We start from the raw sequence: 22,283 nt of genomic DNA, 5'->3' as shown, positions 1-22,283 counted from the left end.
TCAACAACTTTTACATCTTTTGAAGCCTGAGATGCAACTTTTCATTCTATTGCATTCCAAGGCTCTTGAAGGCCCTCAAGCATCCTAGAAGACCTAAACACAATGCAATAGACCCCTATTACATGATAACAATGATCTAGAGTACTACTCCTATGATCTACATTAACATTTCAACTTCTTAGGCTGATAGCAACCTGAACACAAATGACACAACCCAAAGCTTGGACAACTCAACCATGGCTCTACTAAGTCCCAAATGGTTGGTCCATTATTACATCATAAAAGGAAACACACAAAAATTACAAGAAAAACAAAACTGCATGCTTGGAGTGTTAGGTTCCCTGCACCATGGACCCTAGGACCCCGACCGGTAAATAAGAATGTTATAGGTACTAAATGGGTATACAGGAACAAGTTGAATGAAGATGGTGTTGTAGTTCGCAAAAAGGCAAGATTGGTTTGCAAGGGTTATGCACAACAAGAAGGAGAATATTATGGTGAAACTTTTGCACCAGTAGCAAGATTAGGTGTTAGAACTTTACTTGCATTTGTAGCCCATAAGAAGTTCAAGGTATATCAGATGGATGTTAAGTCTTCATTTTTGAATGGGATATTGGAAGAAGTATACATAGAGCATCCAGATGGTTATTCTTTGACCGATGATAAAGACATGGTATGCAAATTGCATAAGGCTTTATATGGATTAAACCAGACACCCACAACATGGTATGAAAGGATTCATACACATCTGATGAAGATAGGCTTTCTGAGAACCAGTGATGATAGTAACTTATATCTCAAGTCTGAAGGAGATGAAATACTAGTCAGTGAAGTATTTGTTGATGATATCATATTTGGAGGTAATGATGTAATGAGCAATAGTTTTGTAGATGAAATGAAAAATTAGTTTGAAATGTCTTTAGTAGGGGAAATAAAAAATTTCATAGGCTTGCAGATACAACAAATGAAGAATGGGATTTTCATTACACAATCTAAGAATGTGAAAGAGGTTTTGAAGACATTTGGCATGATTGACTGTAAACCAGTTGGGACACCAATGGTTACAGGTTGCAAGTTGTCTAAGGAAGATGAATCTAAGTATGTTGATGAGAAGGAATATGGGTCAATGATTGGCAAATTGTACTATGTTGTTCACAATAGATCAGACATAGCCCATGTGGTTGGCATAGTTGCTAAAATCAAGAAGAATCCTAAGGAAACACATCTGATAGCAACCAAGAGAATTTTTAGATACCTGAAAGGTACTATTGACTATGGATTATAATATCCATATGGAGGAAACTTTGATTTGAAGGTATACATAGATTCTGATTGGGCAGGAAATGTTGATGACCGGAAAAGCACAACCGGTGGAGCATTTTTTCTTAGAGAAAGGCTTGTTTCATGGAGTAGTAAAAAGAAGAGTTGTACTTCACAATCTATTGCTGAAGCTGAGTATGTTGCAACTTATATGAATTGCACAAAAGCTATTTAGATGAGGCACATTTTGGAAGGTTTTAAGATGAATATTTCAGAACCTATAAAGATTTTATGTGATAATGCAAGTGCCATAAATATTTCCAAGAATCTTGTTTTGCACGCATGAAACCAAGCACATTGAATTGAAGTATCATTTCTTGAGGGAAAAAGTTTAGATCAAAGATGTTATCCTAGAGCATGTTTCTACCAAGGAGAAGCTTGCATATATTTTTACCAAACCTCTACCTAAGACTAAATTTGAGTATCTTAGAAGTCAACTAGGGGTTGTACCCCTTCATGAGGTTAGTTGAGCATGATGTTGATTGCATCGGTTCCTGAACTGCTTGCACAATTTTACAAGGATTGGTGTAGAAGTGGATGTATTCCACAGGGGGAGCATCAAGTTGTTGTATGTTGTTGATGCACAGTGAAATTTGGCATTACATGTTTTACTTCCAATTTGGCATTGCTGTCAAAGGGGGAGAAGAATTATGTGATTATTGGAAAGGAAAACTAGTGACAGGTTGAAGACAAAGAGAGCATGGTGAATACTTGGTAATGTAAACCAGTATTCCTATTCACAATGACACAGAAATCAATGGTGTTGCTATTTGTATTGCCATTAATGTCAAAGGGGGAGATTGTTGGCATTTGCATGAAGATTGCATTAATGATATGTTATGTTGTCATTGATGTCAATTATCCGGTAATGATATTGCTGATATTGTTGATATTGTTGATATTGTCTTGTAACCGGTAGGAAGAGCTTTGAGAAGGACATTGTAAACCGGTATGTAAGTTTGTGAGTTGAATCGGTAACCGGTGTAAAAGGTTAAACCCTATCTATGTAATGTAATCGGTAAACCCTACCAATTGTTTTTGTTAAAACCTAACCAATTAAGGTTGTTAAATTGATTAGTTGGTTTATGATCTGATGTTGAGCGGTAATAATGGTGACACGTATGGTCATTGTATGAAGACAAGTTCAAAATGTTTTGGTGCATTTGTTTGTCTAGGGAATGAGCAAAGTGTATTGCATCTAATGCAAAGTGTGTGATGAGTTACTAAGCTCGATGAAGCGGTAATCAAGGAGCGGTTGAGGTTTTCTTAATTGATGTGTAGAGATTGCTATGTAATTCCAATGATCATACTTGAACCGACTTGTTTGTAATCTCGATGTGAGAATTAAGTTTTTGTTGTGTTACCGACCTGATTGATTTGTTTTTAAGGTCGATGAAGTTGTTTTGTTTAGAGTTGGTAAGAGTTGGCAAAAATCAATTGAGTGCGTGGTTACCAAACCGGATAATGAGTCTACAGTTTGAGTAAAGGCAGATAGGAGCATGAAATGGATCTAATCAAACAAGTGTAGTGCTATTCAAACAGATCAAGCAAACTCTTGTTGTTTTCTAACAATTACAGCAGAATTGAAATCCCCTAATCGGGTAAGCTCTAACAAACTTGGTTACTTATTAAATCCTCTAACAAGGTAGTCCATTAGATTGGATTTTCAAATCCTCTACTGAGGTTACTCCATATAGGGTATTGCTTCTAACAAGGCATTTGTGGTTAATCCCTTAGCTAGGTGATTCCTAATAGGATTAGTTCTTAACAAGACTTTTATAAAAGCTTTAAGAGGCTTGGCTCCTAATAGGGTGAACTTCAGAAGAGTTCAGATATTATCTTGTGAGTCCCATTTCACCGTGGTATTTACCTATTTGGGTTTCCACATCAAAAATACTTGTGTCATGTGGTGAATGTTTTTGTGGATATGATCTTATGGTTGATTTGATTAACTACTTAACTATTCTGATAAGGCATGATAAGAAGCATTGATAAATGAAGTATGTTGACATATGATAAAGCATTTGGATGTTTACAAGTTTAATGGTGTTTACTGTTAAGTTGCTGTAACAGTCAACCAGTTTTATTATGAGTATTGATCTTGACAGTGGTATTTCATTGATAAGTTTACTTTGTGTAATTGAGATTGAGATTTGGGAGAGTTTGTATCAGTTTTTCTATTTACTGATTCACCCCCCCTTCTCAGTAATCTACCAAATACTTCTTCTTTCATCATACCATCAAAGGACTATCTTTACAACATTTTCATGACTATAATATAAGAATTACTATTTGATCATTCTTGATACTATAGTTCAATTGAGCATTAATTTGCTATTTATAACAATGAACTCATCAATTCACTATAATGAATGATGAATTTCATCTTGTTTGAGCACCCATGTCAAGAATGATCCTTAGCTCTGTTAAAACACAAAATGGAAACATGTTGGGCTCAACCCTTATGGGATCCCATTTAACTCCACATGCCATGATATTTGGCATACCAATATATACTATAAAGTATTCCAATAAGGAATGTCATACCTGTACCTACACAATGGACAAACATGTTAGATGAAGCAATGAAGTTCAACTTATAATCAATATTGATGACGATTTCTCTTATTTCCCTTTTGATGCATGAGATGACTATATAATCTAAATCGGTGCATAATGAGAGATAAATATGAATTTGTTGACTTTTCATATGGATTGATGAGGACCCTTGAGCTCTAACCATTTTCTCTTTCTTCCTACAGGTGACCCTGGACAACAAAGACACTTTTGGAGCTAAGGAACTTAAAGATGTAAGCATTCAACCAGGGATTCGTCATTCCAAGCAATGATGGGTCCCCTCCTCTTTATATATGCTTTTTCTATAAATGAATATTTCCTTTTCATAATGTACAAATTTAGTCACTCCCACAACTTGTTTGTGAACTTGTACAATTGAAGTTTATGAATAAAGAAAACAAACTTTTGATGCAAAATTTGTATAATTTCCTATTGTAAATCATTTGTTTAATAGATCTAAATTTAATTTGATAAAATCTCTTGTACAAATGCTTAGCATAACAAATATGTACCTTTTATTTTTAAATGCAAATGTTGTTCCAACTCTACCAAATTGAGTTAGAAGTGAAATTAGGTAACAAGTATGATATGGAACGGAAATGAAATGTAGAATGGGTAATGAAGGCATATGAAAATGGCTAAAATATGGCATAAACTAGAACATAATTGGCTCTCATTATTCCCCCCAACATAGCATATTAAAATAGAACACAATTGGCTCTCATCATTCCCCCCCCAACTTAGCATATTAAAACAGAACATAATTGGCTCTCATCATTATTACTGGTAGCATTTCGATTTATGAATTTGGTTGTTTCTTCACCCTTGACTATTATAGCTCATCGCATTTGCTTTCAATCTTTCTATCAACTCTTCTTCATAGCAAGCTTCATGACTTTGTTTTATTCAACTTAAATTTATTTTTTAATATGTATACCTCCTCCAACTTGTTATTTTCTGTTTTTTTTCAATTTTTTTTCTTCTTTTGTATCATTTTTCCATAGCACTATGTTTTTAAAATGTTATATAAGGTATCACAAAAGTTTATCTTGCTAGTTATGAGCTATCTTAAATGGGTGAAATGATAGGTAAAATGATAGGCAATACGAATAATTATATGAAGGGTGAAAATAATGGATAGTATGGTGGGATAATGATGGGTGAAAAGATAGGTAATTATAAAGATGGTGTACCTCTCCTCTCCCCAACTTAAAGGGTTGCCCATCCTTGAGAAACAAGGAGAGGATAAGTATGGATGTTGCTTATATGATTAATATAATAAGAAATATTAATAAAGTTAAGAGATAAAACAATGAAAAATAAAATTTGATTGTTGTACCAACTTGCATGTCCACTGATGCCAAGGTCTGGTAGCTAAAATAACTCAACAATTATGAATCTTTAACTTGAAACCAAAAATTATGGCTAGGACTCCAACGCCATGAAGGACTCCAATGCCATGAAAATATCTCCATCTTTAACACCTCAAGTGAATGAGGTGATCAAAGAAATGTTGACCACAATAAATTAGAGCATAGCGACATGAGGTGTTAAAGGAACTTAGTGTTAGTATTGCATTATGTGTTGTCATTGATGTCAAATCCTTTGGGTCTAGATTAAGTCTGTATGTGGTATGATAACCAAGAGTGTTCAATTTAGGCATTTTGTGCAATTGAAGGTTTCTCGATTTCATCGGATGCGTTTGGTATCTCAGAATATGTTTTTCTTTATTATCTTTGGGTCTAACGTGATCCGGAGTGTGAGGCCTTAGATCGGATATTGAGGATGTATAGTGTGCAGATATTTTTTAGGTCTATCTTTGGTAATGTATGCAGCGTGTTGATATGTTTGTGGAGGAATGGTGTGAAATGGTTTACTTTTCATTCCTTGCCACCACCAGAATGTTTAGTGGAGACCTATTTTAGATCCCCATCTCAGGCGACATTGATAATTATGATTTCTGGAGACAACATATATAGGAGTTTGATCTGATGATTTCATATATGGCTTTTTGTGTTTAAGACATGCGAATTGAAGGAATCCAATGATTGTGTGAGTGTAGTGTTGTTTGATATTTACCGAAAGTAGTTCCGACAGTACAAACTATGTTTTTCTTATGGTGGATTCTCTTTGTCTTTCTTTCTTCTTTGACAGTGAGCCTTTCAGGGAAGTGAGCCCATCTGTAGTAAGCATATTGGTAGTGAGCACATTGGCAATGAGCCACCTATTTTAAAAGTCACCCTATCCGGTGTTCATATATTGACAATTAGAATTCTCCGTGAATTTTCCCTTCTTGGGTTTTCCACATAAATTCTGATGTCTCTTGTGTCTAATCTGAATTCTTGCATGTGTTTCCTAATTCTATTAATTTTGCTTAATACTCTGGATCTATGCAATAAGGTTAAAAAGTTAAAATTTGTTGTCAACTGATTCACACCCCCCCCCCCTTCTAAGTTTCCCAGATATTCAACACTTACAATGTTGAAACAACCATGAAAGTAAATGAGTGTACATGAAAAGAATCAACTCATAGAAATAACACAAATTATTATATTTTTTTTTTCCTTTTTTTTTCTTTTCATTTTTTTTCAAATGATAATGACAAGTGATTGTTAACAAGATAGTTTTAAACCACTTGTTGTTCATAAAAACTGATTAACCCGAGTTTACCTGCAATTGATTCTATGAAATAGCCAATTTCACTCTATAGAACACATCAGGACTCGAACAACATAACATAGGACCCTAAATGATCCTCCTGCACTTCGGGTTCTGCTAGACCTAGGGGGGGACACCCTTTTGATGCACTGAATCAAACTCATTTACCCACATGTGACAACATCAATAAAGCAGATAGATCTCACAAGGCTTAACAACTAGGAGGTTACTATAGATGGGCTAAATCCACATTGACATCTCAACTAAGTTGAAGCATGAGATGGATGAAACATTCCCACAGAACATAAAATAAAGGTAGATATTCTGATTTGATTTTAAATCTCTGAGAAAACCCCAAAATCTGCAAGATCAGTGCCTTATCCAAGGGCCACAGAGTCATACATCAAACTAAAAATGAAAACCTTTATTGCAAATCCAATTTATTAAGAAAGATATCCATGTATTAATGTCTGACATTAATACATTCTAAACTTAGACAAAGGATTATACATATCCAGGCATTATTCTGAATCCAAAATGATTGCTCATAGAATTTAAACTCTTCCTTGAAGAGTACCTGAAAACAACCCTTACACTCCCACTTTGAGAGGATAAACCCAAACTTCCTTGAAGACTAGATTTATTGAAAATAGTGAATGCTTAGAGACAATCTAATAAACTATATATATGCCTTACATATACATGACCTGCAACAAAAACATTTACAGCAAGAAGATACTCTATTACTTAAAGAAAACCACTGCCCTGTACAATTTCGAAGAGAACTCAGAATTGGAAGCCATGAAATCTGGAGCCCTTCCTCCAAAATTATGGAACCCTTACAATTGAGAAGAAAATGGGAATAAGAAGAGGGGGGAAAAGATTAGGTCTGCAAAACATGCCACGTGTCTTCTTTCCTTAACTGAAATTCATTTTATTCCTCCTTCCCATAGAAAATTCTCTCAAAATATCCCATATTTGTTAAAAACTAATTGCATGATTCAATTCCTTATTCTGAGACCTTTCCGGTGATATATAATACTTGATATTTCGGGCAAAAATGAGCCTCTGACCGAATTAATCATTCATGAGCCTCTGTCATTTAATTTTTTCAATTTTTCCCTATAGTCGAAACTATATATTTAATTTTGATTTTTCAACTTTTTAAACTCCTGACACCCTGCCATGTGGTGGCTTATCATTCGTTGATGGGGTCTACTGGGTGTCACCTCGAATGACACCTCATCTTTCGCCACTTGTCCACCTCATCACCGCCACTGGATTGCCACTTGTCTGCCATGTCATCACCACATCAGTGCCAGGTCAGTCAGACCTGCCAACTCACTTGACATTGGACCTGCCACCTGTACGCCATGTCATCTTTTGCCATTTTGTGATGGCTAATGGATGTGCATCTTCGGCTCACGAAATAGCGCCGACCGTCAGATCATCTCCAAGATTGCACGATCTTTACCATTTCGCGAAGCTTATCCGGCGTGCATCTTCACTCTGTGAAATTGCGCGCACCATTGATCTTCTTCGAACCTGCTCACTCATTAATCTTTCACCATTTCGTAAAGCTTATCCGGCGTGCACCTTCACTCCGCAAAATAGCGTGCACCGTCGATCTTCTTTGAACCTGCACAATCTTTAACCCTTCCGTTCTCTGCAAAATTCGCCTACCTCAGGATTCGTGCCTACGTGGGGTCCACCTGGTCGCCACTCAGCCTCTTTGGTTGCCTCGATAAATGCACCCGCATGCGTGGGGTCCACTTGGTCGCCTAGCCAACACCTTGTGTCAAAAGCCCTTGAGGCTTTGACACTATACTTGTGTGAAGCCTTAGTTTTAAATACCACAAATGACGCCCGCCCAGCTAATGTGGGATAATGCATTTCAGCCTGAGAATGCATTTTGAAGGTTTTACCCTGAGTTTTAATGGCTCCTTTGCATTTGTTTGGGATTTTCTAAGGCCATCCAAACACCACGCATAGCAGGGGATTTACCTTACACCAGCCAATGTGCATTGGTTAAATTTTATTGCTGCCCTTTCACCATTCATGCAGAGGGGAATTCTGCCAAGGATAATCCACACCACACTCCACACAAGATGAGAGAGACCACATAGAGGGGAGAAAACATTTGCAGATTGTATTTGTTGTAATTGTCTCTTTCTCCATTTTCACGCTCCAGCTGCTACTTTCATTTGTTTGGAACTTTTCCAAGTCTTTACCAGCCACGCACATGGATTTTTATAAAACTACTTCATTGCCTCCATTTGGCATCTCACCAGCCAATTGAAATTGCTATTTAAAATTTTTAGAACCTTCAAACATGCTGCGTGGGAGGAGGCAATTGACCTTAAGATTGCATTGGGTTGGAAGTTTATACACTTCCCAAACTCCACTTCATTCCATGCAGGAGAGCTGATTGCTATGCATATTTCACTGTGTCCAACATGGGAGGGGGAAAACACCTGTCAATCTTCATTTGTTGCCAATGTTTCACAAACCTGCTCAAACGTGGAAGGGCTAGGCTTTTCCTGTAGAAAACTCTGTGACTTCATGGCTCCCTTATTTCCTTTGTCAAGCATGGATGTCTCATCCAACTACTATACCTATTCTTAACAATCATTAGACTTTCAAACTCATTTAATTTCTGATTTGCTTGTGTGTTGTTGTGTAAACGATTTTCTAGTTTTGATTTCACTATCTCTGTATATTGTAGCTTCTCTTTCCGTTATCAAACTGTCAAAGTCTCTTCGACTCTATCCTTGCTGCTCTTATTGTCTTTAATTACTACAAGAGTTGTCAATAGGCATTTTCAAATCACTGTGTTTGTGCCCGAACTATGTTCTTGGATAATCTTATATGGGTTTATTCCTTCTTTTCTTCAAAGTAGCTATGAATGGAAAATGAGAACTAAACATATGACATATTGACCCCAATTTTCAAATCCATAAAGTTCCATAAAAGCCTCTCAGTTATATGCCCACATAATGAAACGAAATCATGTCTTAATAAACCAATTTGCCAACAAAATCAATGCACGAGCATGAGCCAGGTCAGGCCCCAAAGTGGGTCCAAGTAAAAAAAAATTGGTTTTCATGCAAGTGACCTTTGAAATGCCTCACGAACCTTAAACATACCTCTAGACTCGATCGACACCATTTTCAGATCATCAAACTGAGTTTTGCAACTTTCAGGCACTTGCGCCACATTTTCGCATTTAATCGCAAAGACGTAATTTTCAAACTGGTCAAAGCACCTTTCTGGACCTTGCAAATTGACAGGCATGTACTCTGATATACAAACATGAACTCTACCAAGCAGTTTCTCAAGATGAATCTCGAGTGGAGATATTAATGATCAAAGATGACCAGCTGGCTTTGTCGGCACTGCGGACCTGATGAAGTCAATGTGCAGGCAACTCATGATGCCTTTCTTAAAAATATCAAACGATCTCCATAGACCCTCAAATCTGAGACATAGGTACCTTGAAGTACATATCAAAACTTAGAATGACCAGTTTGACCAAAAGGCTGACTGGGTGCAAATGGTGCGCTCATGAAAACAACAACTTTAACTAATATAGCAATGAAAGTACGGAACACTAAAACAGAAGGCTCAAGAAACCCTTTTGAAAATCGATTAAACGGATTGGCAAGAGCTTGAAACTGGAAATATAGATTATCATTTATACCAATAATAGCCCAGAAAAAACATTCTGACATGACACTCACTAAGGCAACTTTTACACTTATGCAAAACAGGGCTCCGACTAGCTGCTGAAATAGGGACTTGTCAAACAATAAACTGCAAACGGATTGAGCTTGCTAAATTGAGCAAATGGATTGCTAGAAACTTGAAATTTTGCATGTTGACTCAAATTTATGCATATAATTCAATCCATTTTGAATTTCACTATGAAAATCAACAAGACAAAAGATATAGGAGTTCAAAGTAGGCCACTTAATAAAATCTGCATTTGCACCTAACATGTACTTTCAACTCACCCCTTGAAATGGGTACCTGATAAACTGATCCAAACTGAAAACCGAAAGTTGCAACACACTTCATTAGCTAAATGAAAGGTGTACCACAAGTTTCCAAAGTCTTACCCTTTGAAAATCAATTGGCTCCATTTTACCCTCTCTCTAACTAGGTCATTCAAACTGACTCATTTTATGATCATTTGGAAATGCAGAACAAAATTTTGAAATGGGCCTCTCAAATTCACTCAAATTTAGTGAGTCCCAACACCACTCACCATTTAGTGGTGTTGTAAATATAGATTTCACCACTAAGAATTTATTTCAACTACAATCTGCTAGAAACTGGTTTTCAAATTGTAGTTGTCTAACAACGCCTAAAGGTTTTCATTCTTAGAATTTATAGCTATTTTATTATTTATTTTTTCATTTTCATTTTTTTTTGAAAAAATGCATATAATGACCAAGGAAAATGAAAATCTTAGATGGATGTTGCAGTGATACCATCCAAGTCTTGGAGCTCCATTTGAAGTCCTTGAATGAAATTCACCATTGAAACTGGTTACATGTAGAACTTGAAATGATGACCACTAGCAAGAAATATACCTTCATCAAGATGGATCTTACCTATGCTCATAGAATAAATGAATAGAAGCAATTATCCAAAAAGAAAGCTATGGAGTGAAAGACCAATGTAGTCTTCAGTATGTCCATAGAGATGTAAATGAGTGGTTGAATCAATCCATATGATGAAGTGTAATTATCTGTAGTAGAATGTTTGCAAGCTCCTTGTTCATGTTTTCAAGTTGTATTTGGATGAGTAGCTAGTGAAGAAGTAGATAAGAACATAATATTGCGTAAGTCATGATTCTTAGTTCTCTGGATGGTATGGTACCAAGGTTGGTATAGAAGAGAATTTGTGTCCATGAATGTTGAATACTTTTCCCAATACTTCTCTTGCGATATCCAAGAGAGAAACACAAAGAAAACTTTATTTTCACCTTCTAATCAACAAAGCTAACAAAATGCATCATGAGATGCTCACGCAAAGAAACATCATCAACTAGTATCAGTGCAAGAGATTTAGGTAACCACCATATGAAACATGTAACCATATTCTCAAGACCAAGCATATCAAGTATATTAATGTAAAATATCATCCATTTAATAAATTTACCATTATAATCAGCATATTGATTAGAAAATGAATGGTAGAGTTATATATATGAATAAATATTTAATAATAAAATGGATGAATGACAATTAAGTCTTGTGTAACATAATATAAATGAAATTCTAATCAACACAAGAATGCATACCTTGATTTGGTGCAAAGCTCACACGTGTGGCTTTATTAGAAGCGCTAATGAAACAATCAATGAAGACTTTATCAAGAATCAACCACTGATTTCCAAAATTTAATGGATTTCCCCCAACTTAATTTCATACCACAATTTAAGCATGAGGGAGTTAGGATAATCCAAGGAATCAAGAATAACAAAAATAACACATTGATCTTGTTCAATGAATGGTCATCTTATGATAAAGAATCAAGAATGACAAAGATATATATATTAGTACCTTGATCCTTGTTTGAGAAATGGCCATCCTCTAAAGCATGTATTTCGGTATGGTCATTAATGCATTCAAACCTATCTAATTATGCTCAATCATAAAAATTGTGTTGATGGGCCTAAATCAATGAGTGAGTGAGGAATACACATTTTGACCATAGGCCTTTCAAGATCTAGATGTTTGAGAATAAAAATATTAAATAATAGATCTTGTAGGCTTTCATTATACATGTCTTGAGTGATTAATGTATCCATTATATAGATTGTAGTGCATAACAAATTTTAGCACACACTTAGTCATTCAATGATCAAGTGAAACTCAAATTGAAGTATTTCTTTATATGTGTGAATGCCTTTTAAAGTTTATGATTTGCCAAGTAAATAAGAAGAACTAAGTTGAATATTGTTCAAAAGATCAAATTGTTCTTCTAATTCAATTAAAGCAAAATCACATCCCTTAATTGCACCAATATATTTCAATTACGGTTGACCAATTTCAAGAACATTAAAAAAATGTAAAGGGATTCTTGAAATTGCATTGTTATATGCAGTTTCAACCACCTTGTTAAGTAATTTTTTATTAGGCATTATGGTCTCCTTTGGTGGATATGGTGAAGTGGATGGTATATGGTATAATGAAAATGGTAATAATTGTTGTGGATATAGAATGGGTGGGATTAAGTAGGATGGGTATAATGGAGATGGTAATGATGGATATTGTGGTTTTTGTGAGCATTCATTTTTCCATTCACCATACATAGTAGGTGAAGAAGCATTTTCTAAAGAAACAGGTTGTCTTTCTAATCCAATAAAATGATAAGACGTGTTGACATTATTAATCATACCTTAATCTTCCCAATTTGATGTGTGAAGTTTCTCTTGAATCACATAAAAGAATTGTTCACTTCCACCTTTGTCATGTTGAGTCTCACTTATAGTATGTACCTCATTCTCCATGTTTTCTTAATCAACTAGGCAAGTGCACTTAACTTCCACCTTGCAACAATTAGAACAACAAATTGTCAAATCTTCATTCTCAAAGTTTCATTTTCCTAAAAAATCATCAATTATTTGTTCTTGCTTGGGCATAGAAATAACACTTGTAGATACTAATGACAATGATAATGGAAGATCAGGATAATCTAGGTTGTACATTAAATAGAGGAGATATAAAAATATCACCTTGGTTATACATGCTTTCCCCACCAATTTCCTTTTTGGTTTTTAAATTTGAAAGTGGAGGTCTAGAGGTGGAAGCCCCCATCAATAAGCACATTTTACTTCTTCTACTACCTTCAAATCCTTCATTTTTGAAGCATTTTTCATGAAAAATGATTTTTTTGAACTACCTTGAAAAGCAACATTTTTAATGTTTTTGTTTCTTCAAACTTCTTACTTATCAATTGACTCACAACAACTAGTATTAATATATAAATGATTTTACCTTATAAAATATACCTAAAAACTCAAACCATGCATCTATATGATTTGAACAATCCAAATTAGGAGTAGTCGCCCAAACAAGGTCGACAATTGCACGGGCTTTCATCCTAATGCATTGGTCCTAACTCAACTCACGAATCTAATAGGCCTTTAAAACCTTTCCCCAAGAATGGTGCCAAAATGATAGGCCAAAACTAGGGTAAAGAATAAGAAGAATAATAACTAGATTCAAATTGGTCTATACATGCCAATCTAGGGATCATAAGCTTCCGAAAGGTGTTGCAACTATCTGCACAAGGGTTGTAGATAGTGAGGTGAGTGGGGATGAAATGCAACTACAAAACATAAGAAACTACTTAAGTGAGATTTTGGCTTAACTTTCCTATTTTGTCTTACTAATGGGATTGTGATAGGAATTGTTACATAAACTATGACATTTTGTCTTACTGGGAGCACTCTTATAGGAATGATTTTGGAAATTAAACTCACAGCTATAATAATATGAATAACCATTAACAAAGAAAATTAAATCATAAGAAATAAGTTGTAAAGAGTAAACAAATTCAAACAATAACATAAGTAAACAAGCTTCTTGAAATAACACACTATTGAAAATAAACAAGTTGTTGGAAATAAATACATACACTATGAAACCTAAAAATCACGAAGCATTCCAAGAAGTGGGTGCCCTTCCTCCTATGGTGAACAGAATTATGAGTGAAAGATGTTTCCTATTTTTATGTCACTTTTCTATTATTTTGTGGCTTGTATTTAGTTACTTTATTTGTTGAAAACAACTCACACTAAAATGTAGCAGCTTATTTAGCTCATAGTTACAACCCACTCTAAAATGTAGGAGCTTTATTAAGCTCATTGTTATAAATAAATAGAATATTATTTTTGAAGTGAGGATTTATCTTCCATCAAATTAAAACTAAATATTAATTGGTTATAAATACATAACCAAATAATTTTATGATAAAATAATTTTATGGTTGGACTTGATTTGCTAATATTTGCATCCATGTCATGTCACAAAGGCAATAGGAAGTTGTCACAAAAAGTCTGCATTCTTCTTCTTCAATCAGTGTGTTGCATTATATAGTTTCTTAACATTGTTGAAGAAAATATAAGTAAATACAATCTAATAAATATTATTCACTTATTTTATCTAAAAACTAAATTAAATATTATTTGTTTATATTTAATAATACGCAGCATAAAGTGGTAAAATAGTATGATATGGAATGGAAATGGAATGTAGGAATAGGTATGAAGGCATATGAAAATGGCTAAAATATGGCATAAAATAGAACATAATTAGCTCTCATCAAACACTTTGAAGCAATTTGTCAAACATGAGTTTTTCCGTTGCCTACAGATTTAACATTAAAAAAAAACATTCATTTTTCCTTGAATATGCCTTCATCTTTCTAGATCGTGTAAAATAGTCCATGCCTTGAATACACCTTCACCTTTCTGTATTTTGGAAAACAACACATGTACTTAAGGCATTTCCTACTACTTTGCATTTTGTTGTGTTATTTGTTTGTTAGTGTGTTATTATGGTATTTGTGTTTTGTGTATTTATGGAGTTGGTTATTTGTTGTTAAGCTTTTGTGTTTAGCTTAGTTTTTGTTTAGTTTAGTTTGTCTTAGTTTAGTTTAAATTTTATTTTATTTTGTTTAATTTGTTTGTTAGTTAGTTGTTATTATGAGTATTATTGTTAGTGTGAGTTTGATAGTTGTTATTATTTTGTTTATCTGTTAGTGTTTTTAGTTAGGTTTGTTAGTTTTGTTAGTATTGTGTTACTATTTTGTGTTAGTGTTCTTTATGTTAGTAGGTTTGTTAGTGTTTAGTTAGTTTTTTAAGTGTTATTAGTGTTTGTTGTTTGTTAGTTTTTTTAGTTTTGTGTTTTGTTTTGTTTTGTTTGTTAGTTGGTATTTAGTTTGGTTAGTTTGTGTTTAGTTAGTTTGTGTTAGGGTCTTTGTTAGTCGTGTTTATTTGTTTTGAGTTTGTATCTTTGTGTCTTTGTTACTTGTTAGTGGTGTCTTTGGGTTTTTGTTGGTTGGGTTAGTTTTTGTTAGCATTTTTGGTGTGGTAGTGTGTCATTTTTGTTTTGATTTTTGGATTAATCCAGACTAACGATTTGTGCAGGTTATCTCGTATGTCAAAGACTTGAAAACAAAACTACTAACACTTTGTGGATGTAAATTTTGCTTGGTTTTTATAAACTAAATCATATTTAATGGTTAATGAACCTTGCTTGTTTTAGATTACTCCACATTTCATTTGGTGCTTAAAAAGAACAAGTGTTTGATGTGTTTGGTGCATTTATATTTTTGCTTCAGTATATCTCAAGATAATAACAAAATTATCCTCTCCCCTTGCCTTTAGGATCCTAGGTGTAAGAGAAATTATTATTATCCTTAGAGGGTTTGCCTCTCGATTTGTGAGAGGAAACGACCCAAGCGGTGTTTTCAATTTGGCCCGCTATACAAATTGGCCAGAGGGCAAAAGTCTTCCACTTCTTGGTGTTTATCCATTCCGCTAGCTCCTTACATATCCAAAATTGTGTGAGATATATTAGACGTTATGACAATGGGGGGAGCCCTATCCAAGGGTGGAGAGACCTAACACTCAAATGGACATTGAGTCCTCGAATTCTTATTAGACACCTAAGTTAGAAGCCTACCCTTATTTGCCTTTGTGTGGTGATTTCAATGCAAGGGGATAGATGGTTTTCCCCCCAAGTAACTCACAATATGTATTTCCGTGAGATGAGATAGAAATTTTTGGCTTTGTATAGGCTATTTATAGCTTTCCAATAAAAGGGTGATTAGGTTATGCCTCTAGGCCTAGGGCCCCCTACTTATCCTCTCTCGCAAATCCAAGATTGTCAAAGACTCCTTAAGGTGTTGATAATTCGAGGTGAAGAAGTACCAAGTTGTGTGTTGAGTCATTCACATTGTAATCCAATTGACCTTAGGTAGATAGGCTTTGTCTTCAATTGTTTTTGATTGTGTTGAGACCAATGAAAACTTATCCTTGAGGGGCTATTGAACATGCACATTATGTTTACACTATCTTCCTATCAAACATTCAGATATTGTGTTCTTGTGCTTGAGTGTCTTCTTGTCACAATTGGTCAAATAAAACAAACATTTATAAACCAAAATCAAAACCAAAAAGCAAGAAGAGAAATGGAACCAAAAACAACTTTTGAGTGATGCCTCTAAGAAATGATAGACAATGCACAAATTTAAAGAATAAAAAAACAAATAGAAGAACTAGAACAACAAATAATTGAAAATCAAAAGAAAAATAAAAAGAAAGATCTCAAGAAAAATCACATGTCTCCTCAACCAAAACAACAAAGCACATGTATACTCAGATATCACTTGGATAGAAACTCACACCTTTGGGGAAATCTATTGAGTCAGATTTAAAAGAGATTCTTGAGAACAATCTTATCACAAATTACCTAAAAGGACTACAAGTGGATGTCAATTTTTGAGTATCTATTGTAAGTATCATAGACACGACAAATATAAAAATTCAGATTGCATAGAGTTGAAACATAGAATCCAAGACCTCCTTGACAATGGTAACATTGAAATTGCAGAAGATTATATTGACTCACCCAAAGAGAAACTAGATGTAATTCCCAAGCATGATCAAAATAATACACCTATGTCTAGCAAGGCTCCATATGTAGCCTCCATCTCTTCTAAAAATTTGTCATCTCCTAAAGCTTCTCAACAATAATTTATACCATCTCCTTTGAACAATGAACCTAATGATGACACTTTTCATGTTGACCCTCAAGGCCTATCTTCTATATAAATCTAAGCTAATCCCAATTTTGATACAATTTCCTCTAATGATTTTAAAATCCTAGATCTTATGTCATCATGAAACCCAATTCCAATTTTACCCACTCTAGAGAGTCTCATCCAAAATGCTTCCCCATCATGCCAAAAAATGAATACCTTCCAAGAATCCCCCATGCATACCCAAAATATTACCTCTTCCTTAGAAGTGGCTCCATGTCAAGAGGATAATCCAAAGAATGAAGAAATAAGTCATATCATAAATCAAGATCAAGACACCAAAACTCTCCAATCACATCCAATGGTTGAACAAGAGCTAGAATCCCATGATGATCCTCTTATACCTTTCCATTTCTTCCAAGATGATCTCATTTCATCTCAAGAGATAAGAATCCTTCCAAATCCTATTCCTAATCCATTTCTTAAGAAATATCATGATTCCTCTTCCACCTTTTCAAATGATCCTATTCAAAATGAAGAGCCAAACACCCTTTCCACTATGTCCAATGGTCCTCTTCCATGTCAATATCAAAGTATCCCTCTATTTCCTTGTCATTATCCTCCATGTCCTCCACAAGCTTGCATCTCCCAGGATGAACTTATCATTCCTATTATTTTTCCTAAAGTTCATATCATGCATATCCACTTAAAGATCCCATCATTTCTCTTAGTCCCCCTCATGACCCTAACAACTCTGCACAAGTTGTTAATGAACCTCTTATAGGTCAAATGGGTTATTCACCTTCCATTGGATCCTATCTATTTTGTGACCCTATAATTTCTTCCATTCCATATCCATCTCAAAATGGACTTGCATCTTCTTCCAAAAGCAAAGGTATCGCATTATTCAAAATATTGATCAAGGCAAACAGTCAGGTCTCCATGAACAAGGTATATCGAAATCCCTCCATATCAAAGCTTACTTTCAAGACATTGGTATCCCACTAAATCCCACATTCATTCATCTAAGTCCAAATATACACCTAGCCCTTCATCCCTTACATCCATTTTAGGTCCTTATACCCCTTCAACCCTTATTCAAGATCGACAAAGGCACACATTCTTGAGAACCTTCCAATCACATACCTACATGAACTCCTCCTAAAGACCCCTGTATCATTTATATCCATCCATCAATCCTAATTCTCTTGGAAGAAATTTGGATGCCAAGCATAAAATTAACATGTTCAAAAATCAATATACATCTAAAGATCAACATCTCTCATCTAATTGACATGTAAAAACAAAGAAAATTTTTGATCTAGAAAGAAAAAGAAAAGACAAATTTTGTATGGATTCCTAAGTCTTACATTGAAGTAATGCATTCTAAAAAATCACAAAGAAATGAAAAAACAACAATCATGTGGACTCCCAAGTCACTTGTACATGACTTTCACACTAAAGAAAAATCAAAATTGGCATTCAAGTTTGCTATTCCAAGGGCTTCCCTCAAATCCACTATCTTAAACACCTCACCACCTCCTTCATCCACTTGTATCTCAAAATCTACCTCCTTTTCCTCATCAAAATCTAAAAATCCAAAATCCACTTTTCCTCCATCATTCCACCACCTTTGTAATGCCCCGCCAAGAAACCCTAAAGGATACAACTACAAACACTCGAAAAGAGTGCAAAATACTTGTTTTTAAAATAATACATAACACGTAAATGTAAAAGATAAACATTGCAATAGAAGTTGCACATGCAGAAGACTTGACTCAAACTCCTAAAAGGTTTCACAATGTGAATTACTTAATTAAACTAATTCTTACTTAAGATAAAATAATCCACTTAAGAAATATTTTTAACCATTAAGAACTTAATTACACTAATCAATGATTGTTTCATTATTTGCACGAGATAAAAATAACATTACTATAATTCATTCATGATTAAACATTCAATTGCATTGCATTAATCAACTTAATTAAAAGATACAAATCCTAACATCTAAATCTCAACATAGTACATTATTTTTACATTGCAAGGATAACGTAATATTACATTTACACTTAATACGTCAATTTTCATAACAATACATAATGATTACATCAAATTACAACTGCCATGAAGGCATACATATAACATATGATACAATCAACCACATAAGGGTCCAAAAGATAAAAATATGATCCAAGAAGAGTAAGAAGGATCCAACTAGTACAACAGAATAAAGTGAAACCAAGAGATACATATGGAGCACCTACAAAGCTAATCCCTTCACAAAAAGGTATGAAAAAAATACCCAATGGAAAGTGGCACTACGACCTGACCATGTGGCCCAAAAAGGAACCACCCCTCTGTGCTAGGAGATAGTAATAAGGCCCTCAAGAAAACAACAATAAAACATCACATTGTCTAACATGTACATCATGTACTCACATAAGTTAAAAGCATACAAATATGACTCTCACACGAGTGCTCCAAGTAAATCCAACACATGACTACACAATAGTGAACATAAGGGAAGAGTATCATCGCATGTAGCTAGTATGCATTAACCTGGCAGGCCACCATAGGCCCCAACCCCCATCCTAGGTTATCCTGGTAGCCTCTCCCGAACCCCCGACTCCCATCCACGACTCATCCAGACCCAACAAACCTTTCGTGAAGACAAGGTAGTTGGTTTTCCATTCTAGGTCTTCCCACTAAATCCCAAGTTTGTACTAGCACTCAACCATGAATGGGGCACAACTAATATTGATTAATGTTTCAAACCCAACCCCAATATATTAATTAAGTTATCACTTATTACTCAACTTCCAAGGGGTTATCTTGGCAGCCACTTTGGGCCCCGACCCCACTTAGAAGCCACTCTTCCTTATGACACTATACAACCTCCAAAGAACCCCAAGGAAAAACACAAAAACCAACTAGCACAAGGAGTTCATAAAACAAAACAAAAGAACAACTTGATTATACAAACCTTGTGTTGGCTTATTGGCATAACTGATGGAGATGATGATGTTCCGGTAAAGGACTATTAGTGATGATATAATTGTGATATGATGATCAATTATTTGTGTTTTCATTCATTACAACCATGTTTTTTATGTTTGGTATATCATCTAAGTTATCTAAGTTATCTTAGCCTAACTAGTAATGGAATGTTTGCTAAGTTGCAGTCAACCGGTAAGCAGGAACAGTGAAGGAGATGATTGCGGTAGAGATCTGTGTTGATTTAAGTGTTGTGGTTTGGAATGTATTCTTATGACATTGTAATGAGTCTATGACTCAAACCACATCATGTTTGGAGAACCGAAAGTCATGTTTGTAACTGACAATTGTTTATTCAATGCAGGGTTTGAGAACTGGTAACAAGATCTTCGACCGTTGATGTTTTATGGTTTGGTGGTAAATCTTATCATGTTCATTACTTAGTGATGACATGGAAAAAACTGTGTGTGATGATAAGATTGCATTTAAGCATGTACAAGGAGAAAATTTCTTGGGAAACAATGAAGTGCTTAGCAGAATGTGTTAAGGGTTTGATAGCTTATCAGATCGATGTGCGGTGATGTGTTGTGATCATTCAATGACTGTAATTGTCTTGAAATTTGTTGTAATGATCTGTATGATGAATCGTAATGATCTAATATGATTTATGATGTAAATTCAATGTATTTTGAATTTGGTGAGGGTTTTGTAACCGATAGTTGAAAAGTATATTCAGGTCAAGTTTGGGAAGAGATTTTGTGTCGGTGATAAGAGAAGGAGAGTGTGTTGAACTAGATTGAGATGTTTGCATGTGTGAAGCCGATTGGAGCTGAAATGGATCTGTACTAGCAAGCAGAGAGTGCATTGATTTGATCATTTACCTTTTGTTTCCTAACAGTTGCAGTAGTATTAAAATTGCTTAATTGGGTAGGTCCTAACATGCCTGATCTTGTAAATCCCTTCACCGAGTGGCTCATTAATTTGGGTTTAAATCCTTTAGCAAGGTTACTCCTAACAGGGTAGAGCTCCTAACAAAGCTGGGGTTAAAATCCCTTCACCGAGTGACTCCTAACAGGGTTTGCTCTTAACCGGGCATTATTGTAAAGCTCCTAACCGGGCTAGGCCTTTACTAAGGTGCATTCCAAAAGAGTGCAAATATTTTGTGGGTACCAATTCCTGCCATGGTTTTTCCCATTTGGGTTTCCATGTGAAAATATTTGTGTTCATGTTGTGGATGGATTGTTGAGTTATTCATTTGATGTCTTTACTATATTTTCTTAATGATGAATACTTAAGTAGCTACCGGTATTAGTTTGGTAAATCTGTTTGATCAATTACCGGTACTGGTTATGAACTATTTTAGTGAAGTGTTTTCAAATTGGTATTTGTGTTCATGTTGTGGATGGATTGTTGAGTTATTCATTTGATGACTATATTTGCTTAATGATGAATACTTAAGTAGCTACCAGTATTAGTTTGGTAAATCTATTTTGAAGACTGTTTGATCAGTTACCGGTACTGGTTATGAACTATTTTAGTGAAGTATTTTCAGATTGGTAAAATATTGTAATTTATTGTTATTACTGATTCACCCCCCAGTAACAACCAGATCCTCATATTAACAATTGGTATCAGAGCATTAGTTCCTCTTTGTCCAAAAGCTTAACTGCTTGAGGTAAAGATCCTTGAGGATAACATGGGGGAAGGTTCAATGAGTAAATGAGAACTTTCACAAAAGCCTGCAGAATCTGAAGAAGCCTATGCTGAACTAAAGGTCAAGTACAAAGATTCACTAGCTAAGAGAAGAGAGTTGGTTGAGAAATTGATGGAATTCACTGAAAGTAGTTCATCTAATGAAGAAAACATTGATGCCTTGGTTAATACGGTAGAAAATTTGAATGATGATAAGGCAAATCTAAGGAGAGAGCTGGAATCCCTTACTATCTGAATGA

This window comes from Cryptomeria japonica, chromosome 10 (assembly GCF_030272615.1).
Source record: "Cryptomeria japonica chromosome 10, Sugi_1.0, whole genome shotgun sequence".
Taxonomy (NCBI): domain Eukaryota; kingdom Viridiplantae; phylum Streptophyta; class Pinopsida; order Cupressales; family Cupressaceae; genus Cryptomeria; species Cryptomeria japonica.
This window is presented reverse-complemented; position numbering follows the sequence as displayed.